Raw genomic sequence first — 16487 nt, forward strand, 5'->3', positions numbered from 1 at the left:
TTCCAGAACATTCCTTATAGATGGTTATCTAGCTGGTTCTTGCCCACTTGTGGTGACAGAGACCTACCCTTGTGTACTCAGAGGGTATCATACCTTTTAGAAAATGCCTTTTTATGTTGAGCCAAATCTACTTTAGCACTTTCAATCTGTTGCTCAATAGTTCACTCCATGGAGTAATACTAGACGTCTCTAACCCATTTTCTTCCAGACAGCTCTCTTGTACTCTGCAGGCCTTCTCTCCTCACCTTAAATCTCCCCAGATCCCCTTAAATCAGCCCTCAGAGGGGAGGGTCTCCAGGCCATTTGTGTTTTGTATTTTGGAATAAGCACTTACTTAATAATGTTTGTTGTAAAGCTGGGTGCCCAGAATTAGATTCCATGATTGAGACATGGTCTGACCAGCATGGAGTGGAGCAGGACTGCCTTTTTCCTTCTTCTAGATATTTCTCTTCTGTACACACAGCCTAAGGTTAGTCTAGTCAGAAGCTGTGTTTGTAGTGTTGGGTTGTACTGAGATCAGTCTCTATTTTGTATTCTCACAAAATTGACCTAGCTAGTTTGGGACCATGTTTTCATACAGTTAAGGATGATTTTGACCTTCATTCTGAACGCTATTTGTGTTATCTATGGCTTTGAAACACATTCTTGCTGTGGGCACAGTCACAGTTACTATTCTGAAGAGAACAGGCCATGAGACAGAGCCGGGCAGGGTACTCTACTGCAAACCCCCCTTCTTCCATTTAATGCACGTTCACTGGCCCTGCAGGGCCCTGCACTGCTCCAGAAACTCCATGGACACAGCAACAAAAGTACCTGGGCTCACACAGCTTATATTTTATCTTGACTGAATTCTAGAACTCAAGAAAGGCTGACAATATTCATGATTGTGGCAGGTACACCTGAAGAGATTTAATTTTTCCTTCTATGCCAGCAGGCTGGAAGCAGAGGAATTTCTATCCCATACAGATTTCTACATAAGGATTTGATAACTTACATTAGCACCCTGCTGACATTTTTGTTTCAATCTCTTTCTTACAACCTGGGAATCCTTACTTTTCCTTTTTCCTTTTTCCTCCTACTCCCCTCCCTCTCCCTCACCTCCTCCCTCTTTTTTTTTTTTTTTTTGTTTTTTGTTTATTGCTCCAGGTTTAGCAATTTCTCCTTTGTTCTTTAGTCAGAATAATCTTCTTTCATCATTAAAAAAAAAAAAAAATAGCTGCTTCTCTAAAATCAGCTTCTTTATGGCTTAATGCCATTAGTTATTTTTTAGCATTATAGAAGTAATACACAGCAGTGAAAAAATTTTGGAAAGTGAAAAAACATAAAAAAGAAAATAAAAATTACGTCTAATCTAACCATACAGGAAAGTTACTATAATATATATCTACTTCAATCCAGTACATTTTCTTTGTGCACATGTATAAGTATGTTTTATAAAATAATCATCCTAACATACTTCTGCTTCTTTTCATATAATATATTGTGAATTTTTCTCTATCAAAAATTCCTTATAATTTGTGTTTGTGTTCATATGTGTGTAGTTGTAAGCACATGAATTTCTTTTTCAGATTTTGATATAATGATTGTGCCACTTGTATAAAAAAATTACTAAATAGTTTTCTTTTTTTTTCCTATGCTCTCAATCAGTGTAGAAAGCTTAGGTAGTATCATGTCCTTAAACTTTTTAAAGTGCTCAGCCATAAAACCACTATACTCACACCCCTACTTCCCTATCGATACCCACGAACTTTTGTTGGGCTTTCCGACTGGCGGATATAAATAAGATACTGGAATGTCCCACTGGGCAGAAACCGTTCCGAGACAAAGGCCTGGGAAACAGGACATGTCTGAGACATGCCCTAACCGCGAGCAAACAAGTACGGCGGGGGGTAAGAACGCTTAAGCCAATGAGTTTAAAGGTCGCCCATGTGACTCAACCCCCCACCACAACAACACGAAAATGTAAAGTAGGCATCCGACAGCTAACCAATCAAGGAACTAGAGCCAAGTCCCCACTCCGGTCCGAAACAAACAAACCAATCAGAAAAACCCTCGATATATCCACACTCTGCATAATGAAAACCGAAACCTATAAAATGTATGTGATTCCGCCTTTAGGGGGTTCCTCTTCGGCCTCCTGCGTGAGGACCAAGGAACCCCGGTGCACCGGCTCCTAATAAACCTGTTGCGTGTTGCAACGACTCTCGACGCTTGGCGGTTCTTGGACGAGCTGGGACCCCTCGGAGACCGTTCAGGTCTAACATTTGGGGGCTCGTCCGGGATCCCCACTCGCCCCCGGGTCACAAGAACATCGGGAGTCGGAGGTTTCAGGTAGGCCTAATTGTCTGTTCGTCTTCTGTCCTCTGTAAGCCGCCATCAGAAAGAAGCCGTGCGAACCGGCTCGCTGTGAAATCTGTATTGGACTCCTGGCTAGACAGACGTGCCAATAGCTGGCGTCCACGGACCCCGGGGGACGCCCTGGTGGTCCATCTGGAAGGAGAGACAAATTTTGTCTCCCCTTCACCCGGTCCAGGCAGGATATACAAACTGCCATCTGAATCTGAGTTGGTTGCAGTTTTAAAACGAGCTCGCGGCGGCAATATTAACGTGTGTCTTCTGAAATTTTATTGTTCTCCTGTGCTCTATCTTTCTCCTGACGGACGATAATGGGACAAACTATGACGACGCCTCTCTCTCTCACCCTAAGTCACTGGACCGAAGTTAGGGCTAGGGCCCACAACCTTTCGGTAGAAGTACGGAAAGGGAGATGGCAAACGCTGTGTACCTCTGAGTGGCCTACATTTCAGACGGGGTGGCCACCCGAGGGATCCTTTATGTTAGATCAGGTCAGGCTAGTCAAGTCTAGGGTCTTTAACACAGGACCCCACGGACACCCAGACCAGATACCATATATCCTGGTCTGGGAAGATCTGGTTCTCTCCCCGCCTCCGTGGGTCCGGTCCTTTGTTCCCTCAACAGGCATGTCTGCATGCGCACCCGCACGGTCGGAAGTACTGGCCCTGAAGAAAGCCCCGGACGCCGAGAAGTCATCTGCAGCCCCGGACCCACCAAAGGCGATATATCCAGACTTGCAGTCCGATCTGCTTTTCCTCGATCCCCCACCACCACCTTACCCTCCAGCCCTAGACCCCATACCGCCTCCCGATTCCCCAGCTCCACAACCCTCCGCACCAATAGGGCCACCTGTTGTGGCAGGGGGATGGGGGGTCCCTCGGCGGGCACCAGAAGCCAGAGGGCTATTTCCCCAGATTCTACCGCTCCACCCCTTAGAGAATATGGCCCCCCCGATAACCACGGGAATAGGCCCCTCCAATACTGGCCCTTTTCCTCTGCAGATCTTTATAACTGGAAGATGCATAACCCTACTTTCTCTGAAAATCCACAGGCTCTCACTGCTTTAATAGAGTCTCTTGTCTTCTTCCACCAACCCACCTGGGACGATTGTCAACAGCTCCTCCAGACTCTCCTCACAACTGAGGAGAGGCAACGGGTTCTCTTGGAGACTAGAAAGAATGTGTTAGGCGCCAATGGGCCACCTACCCAGTTGCCTAACGAGATTGATGCCGGTTTTCCACTCGTCAGGCCGAATTGGGACTTCAATACCCCAGAAGGTAAGGAGCGCCTGAAGATGTATCGCCAGGCTCTGGTGGCGGGTCTCCATGGAGTGGCCAGGCGCCCCATGAATTTGGCCAAGGTAAGAGAGGTAACTCAGGGGCCCCAGGAGTCGCCAACCGTGTTCCTAGAACGCTTAATGGAGGCTTTTAGACGGTTCACTCCTTATGATCCAACTTCTGAGGAACATAAGGCCACCATAGCAATGGCCTTTATTGACCAGGTGGCCCCTGACATTAGAAAGAAGTTACAAAGGCTGGATGGGCCTACAAGGTTTCTCACTTCAGGACTTGGTAAAAGAGGCAGATAAAGTATATAATAAGAGGGAAACAGAAGAGGAAAGGGAAGAAAGAAAGCAGAAGGAGCAAGAGGCCCGCGAATTAAGGCGGGACAAGCGGCAAGAGAGAAATTTGAGTAAGATACTGGCCACTGTAGTCAGAGGAGGAAATATTAGAGACAGGAAGGGCGGACAATGGATAAAAGGGGACCATTAGACAAGGATCAATGTGCCTACTGTAAAGAAAAAGGTCATTAGGCAAGAGAATGCCCTAAAAAGAAGAATGGGGGAAAACCAACCAGAGACGAAATTTTTACCCTGGACGAGGAAGATTAGGGAAGTCAGGGCTTGGACCCTCTCCCCGAGCCCAGGGTAACACTTAAAGTAGAGGGGGAACCCGTCCAGTTCTTGGTAGACACCGGAGCTCAGCACTCAGTCCTCCTCCACCCAAAAGGCCCCCTCGCAACTAAAAGGTCATGGGTCCAGGGGGCTACAGGAAATAAGCAGTACTCATGGACCACACGAAGGACAGTAGACCTTGGGATGGGACAAGTAACCCACTCATTCTTGGTCATACCTGAGTGCCCATACCCTCTGCTAGGCAGGGACTTACTCTCTAAGGTGGGGGCCCAAATCCACTTTCAACCAGAAGGGCCCACCATAACTGACAACCGAGGGAGATTACTCCAAATTTTGACTATAAAGCTGGAAGATGAACATAGGTTATATGAAGTGCCCTCGCCTCCACAAGTTGATATGCAGGATTGGGTGACCAGGTTTCCACAGGCTTGGGCAGAAACTGCCGGTATGGGAATGGCAAAATATCGCCCCCCCGTGGTGGTAGAACTCAAAGCAACCGCCACCCCGGTGACAGTCCGCCAGTACCCTATGAGCAAAGAAGCCCGGGATGGCATTCGTCCTCACATACAAAGGTTGCTGGAATTAGGGATCCTGGTAAGGTGCCAATCTGCATGGAATACCCCTCTTATACCAGTTAAAAAGCCAGGAACTAATGATTACGGGCCGGTACAAGACCTATGTGAGCTGAATAAGCGGGTAGCGGACCTCCACCCCACGGTACCCAACCCCTACAATCTCTTAAGTACTCTTCCACCTCAGCACACTTGGTACACTGTTTTGGATCTTAAAGATGCTTTCTTCTGCCTGAGACTCTCCTCTCTCAGCCAGCCCTACTTTGCATTCGAGTGGAAGGATCCAGCTTCTGGGATGTCAGGCCAGCTGACCTGGACTCGCCTACCCCAAGGATTCAAGAACTCCCCCACCATTTTCGACGAGGCCCTACACCAGGATTTGGCATCTTATAGAGAATCCAATCCTCAGGTAACTCTACTTCAATATGTTGATGACATTCTTTTAGCTGCTGAGACCCAAGAAGACTGCATCAGGGGAACTGAGAGGCTGTTAACAAAACTTGAGACATTGGGATATCGGGCTTCAGCGAAGAAAACACAAATATGTCAACGACAGGTCAGTTACCTGGGGTACTTGTTAAAAGGAGGACAGAGATGGCTCTCGGAAAGCAGGAAAGACACCGTTGCCCAGATACCGGCCCCCAAGAGTCCCAAACAGGTTAGGGAATTTTTGGGGACGGCCGGATTCTGTAGGCTATGGATTCCAGGGTTTGCTGAATTAGCAGCCCCTTTGTATCCCCTGACCAAGAACGGCATCCCTTTCGCTTGGGGTGATAAAGAACAACGGGCTTTTGACCAAATTAAATGAGCCCTACTATCAGCCCCGGCTTTGGGGCTACCAGATGTAACTAAGCCTTTCCATCTGTACGTGGCCGAGAATAAAGGTATCGCAAAGGGAGTACTAACTCAGAAACTGGGCCCCTGGAATCGCCCGGTTGCATACCTATCAAAGAAATTGGATCCTGTGGCAACAGGATGGCCCGCCTGCTTAAAAATAATCGCCGCTGTAGCCGCTTTGGTCAAAGATGCTGACAAATTGACTTTGGGACAGAACTTAACGATAACAGCCCCCCATGCATTAGAAAGTGTGATTCGTCAGCCACCCGACAGGTGGCTAACAAATGCCAGAATGACTCATTACCAAGCGCTGCTGTTAAATTCCGACCGTATTAAGTTTACATCAGCCACAGGACTTAACCCGGCCACCTTGCTGCCTGACCCCGACCTGGAAGGCACCACCGTCATCCATGATTGTCAGGAAGTACTGGCTGCAGCCCACGGTAGCAGGCCAGACTTGAAGGATCAGCCTCTCCCCGATGCCAACATTACCTGGTTTACCAATGGAAGCAGTTTCCTAGAAGAAGGTAAGCGTCGGGCGGGAGCAGCTGTGGTAGATGGGAAAGAGGTCATCTGGGCAGCCGCATTACCGCAAGGGACATCGGCCCAACGGGCTGAACTAATTGCCATGACCAGGGCATTAGAACTAGCAGAAAACAAAAAGGTAAACATCTATACGGACAGTAGGTACGCATTTGCTACTGCCCACGTCCACGGAGCCATCTACCAACAAAGAGGGTTGCTCACCTCAGCGGGCAAAGAAATTAAGAAGAAAGAAAAAATAGTGGCCCTGCTAGCTGCTCTCATGCTTCCCACTAAAGTCAACATCATTCATTGCCCCGGGCACCAGAAGCACAATACCCCGGTGACACGGGGCAACAACATGGCAGATAGAGTGGCACGAAAAATGGCGCTAGGCAAAATCATACTAGAACTATCGGACAAGAGTCCTGGGAAACCAAATGACAGGGGAATAACCCCCCCAGCCATTGCCAAAGGAACATTGTCTCTTCAACAAGCAAAACCCATGCTACCACAGATTCACAGATGGACACACTTGGGAACCAAAAAGATGGTATCCCTACTACACAAGGCAGGTTATAATACCCCTGGACTAACCAAATTAGCTGAACAGATTGCACGGGAGTGCATTCCATGCCAACAGGTAAACTCCCATAAAGGAAAACTTGAGAGCGGGAAAAGGCTCAGAGGAGACCGCCCAGGAGCCTATTGGGAGGTCGACTTCACTGAAATACGCCCTGGAAGGTATGGTAACAGGTATCTCCTAGTTTTTATAGATACCTTCTCAGGATGGATAGAAGCTTTCCCAACGAAAAAGGAGACAGCTACTGTGGTGACCAAGAAGATCTTAGAAGAAATTTTCCCCCGGTTCGGGGCACCCAAGGTAACAGGGTCCGATAATGGTCCCGCCTTCGTCGCCCAGGTAAGTCAGGGTGTGGCCAAATACCTGGGGACCGATTGGAAATTACATTGTGCCTATAGACCCCAGAGTTCAGGACAGGTAGAAAGAATGAATAGAACTCTAAAAGAGACCCTAACTAAATTGTCCATAGAGACTGGCGGTACAGATTGGACGGTGCTCCTTCCCTTAGCCCTGTTTCGGGCTAGAAATATCCCCTCCTCCCACTATCATCTCACTCCATTTGAAATACTATACGGGGCCCCACCTCCCCTTCTCACGCTAGGGAAAGGAATAAATCCTGACTGCCAGAATAACACTGACTTATATGCTAGGCTGTTGGGACTCCAGTTGGTCAAGAAGGAAGTGTGGTCCCAGCTGGCAGAGGCTTACCGACCGGGGACACCAGCAGAGGCTCACCCCTTCCAAGTCGGAGATTCCGTGTACGTCCGTCGGCACCGAACCCAGACGCTAGAGCCTCGGTGGAAAGGACCATATATCGTCCTGCTCACCACCCTGCTCACCACCACGGCTATAAAGGTAGACGGCATCGCTGCTTGGATTCACGCCTCCCACGTAAAAGCTGCGCCAGCGTCTGCATCATCATCGGAATGGCGGGCCCAAAAGACCAGCAACCCGCTCAAGCTCAAGCTCCTGCGCTCATCAGACTCATAACTCTGACTTTGTTACCCCTACTGGCTGTGAGTAACTTTAGTCCTCACCTGCCCCAGCGCTTAACCTGGCAGGTAATTTCCCAAACTGGAGATGTAATATGGTCTGTTAGCCATACCGCTGCCCCTTGGACCTGGTGGCCAGACCTCTTTCCCGATATTTGTAAATTGGCCCTGGAAACCCTCGGCTGGGATCTAGAAGGATATTACAATCAACAAACTGTCCCGACTCAACCTTCCCCGCCCGGGGGGGGGGGACGTCCAAAATTAATATGGGGGGCAGGTTGTTCAACCCAGAGTCGGAGAAACATGCTCAGGGCCCTCTCCTTTTATATATGCCCCGGGTTCCATCGTCACCGATCCCTGAATTATCAATGCGGGGGGAAAGAACATTTCTATTGCAAAAGCTGGGGATGTGAAACCACAGGGGACACCTACTGGAAGCCCACCTCTAGCTGAGACTTTATCAAGGTAATGGCCAACTACATCAGAAAAATAGCCACTGGGCCAACGTGCCCGAATGTTCAAACTGGTGCCATCCCCTTAAAATTTCTTTTAGTGAACCTGGGAAAAAAAACAAAAATTGGGCAAATGGCCATTCATGGGGTATCAGATTTTATAAAGGTGGGTATGATGACGGGTTGCTAATGACCATCCTGTTAAAGATTGAAACCCCTACTCCCGTTCCTATGGGCCCCAATCCTGAGATTGGACATTCTCTGCTACCCTTGGCCCCCCCCACAATGCTACCAGGGATAAAAAAACCAGACTTCTAGACCAAGAGAAATAATAATCAAACCCAAAACCCCCCGGGACCGAATGCTCTCGTTGGTTCAGGCGGCTTTCGGGGTCCTAAATGCCACAAATCCAGAGGCTACCAAATCATGTTGGCTTTGCTATGCTGCTCCTCCCCCTTATTATGATGCTATAGGATATAGTTCTAATTTTAGTAATGTCAACTCTCCAGATCCATGTCGATGGATACAAGAAGGAAATAGTAAATTGACCCTGTCTTCAGTATCAGGAAACGGTACACGTGTAGGAACGCCCCCCCCCCCCCCCCCGTCCCATCGACATCTCTGTCGATGGGACATCTCTGAGCCTCCCACAGGGCTCAGGATATCTCCTCCCTCCTCAGGACGGATGGTGGGCATGTAGCACAGGACTGACCCCTTGCATTTCTCTAGAGGTCCTCAATGCTTCAACCGACTTTTGAGTGTTAGTCCAGCTGGTCCCCAGACTCATCTATCATTCGGATTCATCCTTTCTAGACGAATATGAAGGCAAAAGGAGATTTAAGAGGGAGCCCGTAACCCTCACCCTGGCTGTACTCCTAGGACTAGGAATGGCAGCCGGGGTAGGAACAGGTGCAACAGCCCTCATCCAGCAACCTCACTACTATGCTAACTTAAGACAGGCTGTAGATATCGACCTCCAGGCATTAGAAAGTTCCATAACTCAGTTAAAAGAATCACTCACCTCGCTCACAGAAATGGTAATGCAGAACAGGAGGGGACTAGACCTGCTGTTCCTTAAGGAAGGTGGACTATGTGCCGCACTAAAAGAAGAGTGCTGTTTTTATATTGATCATTCTGGGGCTATCACCAAAACTATGGACAAGGCTTAGGGAGCGCTTAGATAAAAGGCAACAAGACAGGGAAAATCAAAAGGGATGGTTCCAATCATGGTTTGACAAATCTCCCTGGGTTACTACTTTAATTTCCACCTTGTTAGGACCCCTCATTATTTTGTTATTGCTCTTAACTTTTGGACCATGCATTTTAAATCGCTTGATAGCCTTTATCAGACAGCGTGTCGGCACAGTACAAATGTTAATGCTAAGACAACAATACCAAAGCTTGAAGAGAGAAGCTGAAATTCCATGATTGAAGTTAATTGCAAAAAGAAAAGGGGGGAATGTAGGGCCTTAACTATACTCACACCCCTACTTCCCTATCGATACCCACGAACTTCTGTTGGGCTTTCCGGCTGGCGGATACAAATAAGATACTGGAATGTCCCCCTGAGCAGAAACCGTTCCGAGACAAAGGCCTGGGAAACAGGACATGTCTGAGACATGCCCTAACCGCGAGCAAACAAGTACGGTGGGGGGTAAGAACGCTTAAGCCAATGAGTTTAAAGGTTGCCCATGTGACTCAACCCCCCACCACAAAAACACGAAAATGTAAAGTAGGCATCCGACAGCTAACCAATCAAGGAACTAGAGCCAAGTCCCCACTCCGGTCCGAAACAAACAAACCAATCAGAAAAACCCTCGATATATCCACACTCTGCATAATGAAAACTGAAACCTATAAAATGTATGTGATTCCGCCTTTAGGGGGTTCCTCTTCGGCCTCCTGCGTGAGGACCAAGGAACCCCGGTGCACCGGCTCCTAATAAACCTCTTGCGTGTTGCAACGACTCTCAACTCTTGGCGGTTCTTGGGCGAGCTGGGACCCCTCGGAGACCGTTCAGGTCTAACACACTGATCATGGTGCATCTTAAAAGATGAAATTCTTTGACAACTTTTAATTTCTACAATAGTTATTGACATTTTTGGATTTCTACTTCTTGAATTAATGGAAATACTTTCTTATTTTCTAATGTTGTCAGTCAAATAAATCATTTGTTTTCATTCTACAGTCTCTAAAAAGAACAAAGACTAAGTTCCTGCCTCTCGTCATAGCTTTGGCTTTATTTCATAAATTTTGGTATGTACTTTTTTTTCTTGAATTCTACTCTATCTAATAATAATAATGTTGGAATTCCTGTTTTCTTTTTGTTTACTTGAGCATACTTTTTGGTATATTTTTGCCCATTCATTTTTCTTTTAACTTTTCTGTGATTCTTTATTTTAAATGTCATTAAATTATTTTAATGACCTTTGAGTCTTTTCCTTTGTTAGATCCATTTATTATATCTATAACCATTTTCATAAAATATGATCTTGGTCTTATGGTTCGTAATTTTATGTTATCTACTTTTATAATTGTGATTGATGTAGTAAGCATATGGCATACTTGATGCAAATCTTCTCTCTCTCTTTTTTTTTAAATAGGCATCACTAATAGTCCATACTGGTCTTTTCTGCTGAGCTGGGATTTAGCCTCAGAATATTTATCAGTTCAACATTACTAAAGGCTAATACTAATCAATGAGAATTGGGACACAAGTTATAATCTATTTGCTATTCTTGTTGTATAAATAAAGACCATAACTTCACATTTAAGCTGACCTGATTTCGAATTGCATCATAAATAGCTATCTCAGAGACTTAATCGAGGATTAAAGGAGATAATATAAAACACTTAGCCTAGTGCCTGGCACTCAATATTTGTTAGTATCATTAATATGATTAATTTTCAATGATTATTCTTTTGCCAGGTGGACTATATTTTCTTAGGTTGCTTTTTTTCTCTGGTAATTCATAAGCCATATAGTGTGTTTTAAAATTTAATTAATGGTAACTTTAAAAGTTCAAACATATTTCACACTGGGATTTTCAAGAATTATCCATGTCTGTTGACTGCCCAATTATCAGTATTTGTTGATAATTTTATTTTCTTCTGCATTCAGCTTTCTGTGATATGATCTAGGATTTTAGATCTAGAATGTTGTTGTTAAATTATTTTTTTCATGTGCCTTCTTTTTAAGAATTTTCATGACATTTGGATTACATCTGTATAATTTACATTTCCTTCTCCTTTGCCTTGCTTATCCTCTTAAACAGGATTCCTCATTTGGTAGGCTGGTATACATCTTTGAGAAAGAAAATGTGGGTGCTCTACTTCCTGAGAGTTTGCTTATCTGAAATGTTGCTTCACAATTATATGACAACTTAAAAAGGTATAAAATTCTTGAGTTGCAGAATATCTACTTTAAAATGAAACTGATGTGCTCTTATCCTCTGGTTTCTGCTGAGAGGTGAGTGTGAAAAACCTTCTCTATTGGTCTCATGGTCTGACCATATTTTACAGTCATTTTTTGCCCTGTCTTTCCTCCAGGTTTTCACTTGTGTTCAGTCAATGGGAGGCACTGGTAGAGATTGAAGGGCAGGAGAAAGAACACTGAGTACTTACTTACCACCACTTCCTTTGGGATACTATTTGAAAATAGCTGCACTCCTTTACGGTGAGATCTCCAGGTAAAGTGTTTTCCTTCTAAAGCTTCCACTTTTACCAGGACCCAGTAACATGATTCTTTCCCACTGTTTTTTCAGACCTAGGAGTGGTAATTGCTTTCTGCTCTTCCTAGCCTAGGGGTGCTTCCCCATCTCTTATTGGTTCCTTGAATTCAGCCCACCTCAGTAAATAGTTCCTTTTCAAACCTCTCTTCAGTTAAACTTTTTTGAATATGCTATTGCTTTTCTGTCTGAGTGAAACATCCAGGGCAATCACCCAGATAACTAAAAATGCTTTGCCATGGCTAATCTAGTATTCTCATAGCATTGTATCTTTTATTTTATTTAAAATTAAAAAAAATATTTATTTATATATTTATCTGGCCATACTGTGTGTTCAATCTTAGTTCCCTGACCAGGGATCAAACCTGGGCCCTCGGCGGTGAGAGCACAGAGCCCTAATCACTGGGCTGCAAGGGAACTCCCAGTATCTTTAAATTTTAATCCTCATTAATCTCCTTTTTTTTTTTTTTTTTTTTTTTTAAAAAAAAGGAGGTTTGGGTTTTTAGGGACCTTAATCCACTGAAGCTTGTTGGAAAGATGGACAGAGCATTGAGACCCTGCCCTCCATATCTGTCATATTTAATCCCTTTCACCTCTTTGCCTTGTTCATTTTGATTTTTCTCTAAAGAATGTCTTTCATGTCACTTTTTTTATTGCACTACCAATGTTATTTTTTACTACTTCAAAATCATTTTAAATTCTGGTAAAAATTATTTTATATATTGTCATTCATTTACTTGACAACTATGTTACTGATTGGCTACTCTGTGCCAGGCTTTGGATGAATAATGGAGAGACCTGAAAGACACAGACAAGGCTTTGAGGAACTTGTCTAGTCGACAAGGCACAGATTATGGGTAAAATAGATGGTAAAGAAAAATGCTAAAAGTGCCTTTTAATTTAATTTGATAGCAATAAAAATACCCCAGAAGATCTTTTACAACATATGTTTTAGAAACACATAATTTATAAGACATGCCTCCTTAGCAATGAAATAAAATAATTTTAAAGCTGATGACGAGCCACCATCTAGAAAAAAGCTTGCTATATTTATTTATTCATTTCCAGAAATATCTATCTATTGAGTGCTTACTGTGAGTTAGGCAGTGTTCTAGATTCAGAGGATACAATGGTGAATAAGATTGTGTCTCTCCTCGGCAGAAGTTCAGTCAAATGTTCTGAGAATGAACTCTGAGGATGTTGGTAGCCCTTACAAAGAGTAAAATAGCCGTATAACAGAGTCTTTGTACACTTTAAAAACTAAGTCCTTTTATCTGGGGCTCCAGAAGCACTGGCTCCTCTTTAAAGCATGGTTTCACTGACATGTGTAAACGATTTGGATTCAAATGCTAAAAACTCTTCAGAAGAGAAACCCTGAATACCTACTACAGGGGGAAAAATCAAGTGAAGATGTTGTATGCAGTTTTGTGATATTCATGATAGCAAAGGGAAGCATGAAAACAAATGAGAAATATAATCACGGATCTATAAATAGTGAAATGCAAACACAAGTATATTAGAAAAACTTATTTCTACCTAGTAGCACCACATAAGTGATGGCAATTGAAGTATGATTAATGGTAGCGCTCAGAACGAGGTTACACACCCAAACTTAAAGCGTGATTGTGGTCATGTAAGGCCTCAACTGTAGTCACATCCCCACCATCCCCACTTCCCTATCGATAACGAGAACTTTTGGGGCTGTTCAGCTGGCAGGTGTAGATAAGATACTGGAGTGTCCCTTTGGGCATAAACAATTCCGAGAAAGGGACAGGACGCACCCTTATAAGAAAAAGGCTTGAAAAACAGGACAGGCCCGAACCGCAAAAACAGGCAAGAACGCCTAAGCCAATCAATTTAAAGGTCACCCCGTTTACCCAATCATTACAAAACTCCAGATGTACCCGCCCTATGAGTAAAATAAACCTATAAAATGTGTGTGATTCCGCTTTTGGGGGTTCCTCATCGGCCTGCTGCGTGAGGACCAGGGAACCCCGATGCATTGGCTTCTAATAAACCTCTTGCGTGTTGCAGCGGCTCTCGACTCTTGGCGGTTCTTGGGCGAGTGGAATCCCTCGGAGACCGTTTAGGTCTAACATCTGGGGGCTCGTCCGGGATCCCCACTCGCCCCCGGGTCACAAGAACATCGGGAGTCGGAGGTATCAGGTAGGCAGGCCGGAGCCTGATTGTTTGTCTGTTTGTCTCCTATCCTCTGTTAGCCGCCATCAGGAAGAAGTCATGCGAACCGGTTCTCTGTGAAATCTGTATTGGACTCCTGGCTAGGCAGACGTGCCAATAGCTGGTGTCCACGGACCCTGGGGGACGCCCTAGTGGTCCATCTGGAAGGAGAAACAAATCTTGTTTCCCCTTCACCTGGTCCTGGCAGGTTATACAAACTGCCATCTGAATCTGAGTTGGTTTCAGTTTTAAAACGAGCTCGCGGCGGCAATATTAACGTGTGTCTCCTGAAATTTTATTGTTCTCCTGTGCTCTATCTTTCTTTTGACGGACGATAATGGGACAAACTGTGACGATTCCTCTCTCTCTCACCCTAAGCCACTGGACCGAAGTTAGGGCCGTAAAGAGAGGGAAATGGCAGATGCCGTGTACCTCTGAGTGGCCTACATTTCAGACAGGGTGGCCACCCGAGGGATCCTTTCTGTTAGATCAAATCAGGCTAGTCAAATCTAGGGTCTTTAACACAGGACCCCACGGACACCCAGACCAGATATCATATATCTTGGTCTGGGAGGATCTGGTTCTCTCCCCACCTCCGTGGGTCCGGCCTTTTGTTCCCTCAACAGGCATATCTGCATGCGCACCCACACGGTCGGAAGTACTGGCCCTGAAGAAAGCCCCAGGCTCCGAAAAGTCATCTGCAGTCCCGGACCCACCAAAGGCGATATATCCAGACTTGCGGTCCGATCTGCTTCTCCTCGATCCCCCCACCACCACCTTACCCTCCAGCCCTAGACCTCATACCGCCTCCCGATCCCCCAGCTCCACAACCCTCCGCACCAATAGGGCCACCTGTTGTGGCAGAGGGGGGGGGGTTCCCTCGGCGGGCACCAGGAGCCAGAGGGCTATGTCCCCGGACTCTACCGCCCTACCCCTTAGAGAATATGGCCCCCCCGATAACCATGGAATAGGCCCCTCCAATACTGGCCCTTTTCCTCTGCAGATCTTTATAACTGGAAGATGCATAACCCTACTTTCTCTGAAAATCCACAGGCTCTCACTGCTCTAATAGAGTCTCTTGTCTTCTCCCACCAACCCACCTGGGACGATTGTCAACAGCTCCTCCAGACTCTCCTCACAACTGAGGACAGACAACGGGTTCTCTTGGAGGCTAGAAAGAATGTGTTAGGCGCCAATGGGCAACCTACCCAGTTGCCTAACAAGATTGATGCCGGTTTTCCACTCGTCAGGCCGAATTGGGACTTCAGTACCCCAGAAGGTAAGGAGCACCTGAAGATGTATCGCCAGGCTCTGGTGGCGGGTCTCCATGGAGCGGCCAGGCACCCCACGAATTTGGCTACGGTAAGGGAGGTAACTCAGGGGCCCCAGGAATCGCCAAGCGTGTTCTTAGAACGATTAATGGAGGCTTTTAGACTGTTCACTCCTTATGATCCAACCTCTGAAGAACATAAGGCCACCGTAGCAATGGCCTTTATTGACCAGGCGGCCCCTGATATTAGAAGGAAGTTACAAAGACTGGACGGCCTACAAGGCTTCTCCCTTCAGGATTTAGTGAAGGAGGCAGATAAAGTATATAATAAGAGGGAACCAGAAGAGGAAAGGGAAGAAAGAAAGCAGAAGGAGCAAGAGGCCCGCGAATTAAGGCGGGACAAGCGGCAAGAGAAAAATTTGAGTAAGATACTGGCCACTGTAGTCAGAGGAGAAAATATTAGAGACAGAAATAGACAGAAAGGGCGGACAATGGATAGAAGGCGACCATTAGACAAGGATCAATGTGCCTACTGTAAAGAAAAAGGTCATTGGGCAAGAGAATGCCCTAAAAAGAAGAATGGGGGAAAACCAACCAGAGACAAAATTTTTACCCTGGAAGAGGAAGATTAGGGAAGTCAGGGCTCGGACCCTCTCCCCGAGCCCAGGGTAACTCTTAAAGTGGAGGGGGAACCCGTCCAGTTCTTGGTGGACACCGGAGCTCAGCACTCAGTTCTCCTCCACCCAAAGGGCCCCCTCTCAACTAAAAGGTCATGGGTCCAGGGGGCTACAGGAAATAAGCAGTACTCATGGACGACACGAAGGACAGTAGACCTTGGGGTGGGACAAGTAACCCACTCATTCTTGGTCATACCTGAGTGCCCATACCCTCTGCTAGGCAGGGACTTACTCTCTAAGGTGGGGGCCCAAATCCACTTTCAACCAGAAGGGCCCACCATAACTGACAACCAAGGGAGATTACTCCAAATTTTGACTATGAAGCTGGAAGATGAACATAGGTTATATGAAGTGCCCTCGCCTCCAGTAGTTGACATGCAGGATTGGGTGACCAGGTTTCCACAGG

General features: G+C 45.9%; 2 protein-coding genes across 3 annotated transcripts in view; one reads left to right on the top strand and one right to left on the bottom strand.

The window, feature by feature from the left end:
- Positions 1 to 11841, top strand: part of PDE1C (phosphodiesterase 1C) — a 701054-nt gene extending 689213 nt beyond the window's left edge. The window contains exon 23 of one of the 2 annotated variants that reach the window (XR_010842164.1): positions 11778 to 11841. The gene's annotated coding sequence lies outside the window, so the exon portion shown is untranslated. Of the gene's footprint in view, positions 1 to 10416; positions 10485 to 11777 lie in introns of those variants that run through there. The other variant, XR_010842165.1, reaches the window with a different exon arrangement.
- Positions 1 to 16487, bottom strand: part of ITPRID1 (ITPR interacting domain containing 1) — a 194520-nt gene that overhangs the window by 19760 nt on the left and 158273 nt on the right.

This window comes from Kogia breviceps, chromosome 9, assembly GCF_026419965.1.
Source record: "Kogia breviceps isolate mKogBre1 chromosome 9, mKogBre1 haplotype 1, whole genome shotgun sequence".
Taxonomy (NCBI): Eukaryota; Metazoa; Chordata; class Mammalia; order Artiodactyla; family Physeteridae; genus Kogia; species Kogia breviceps.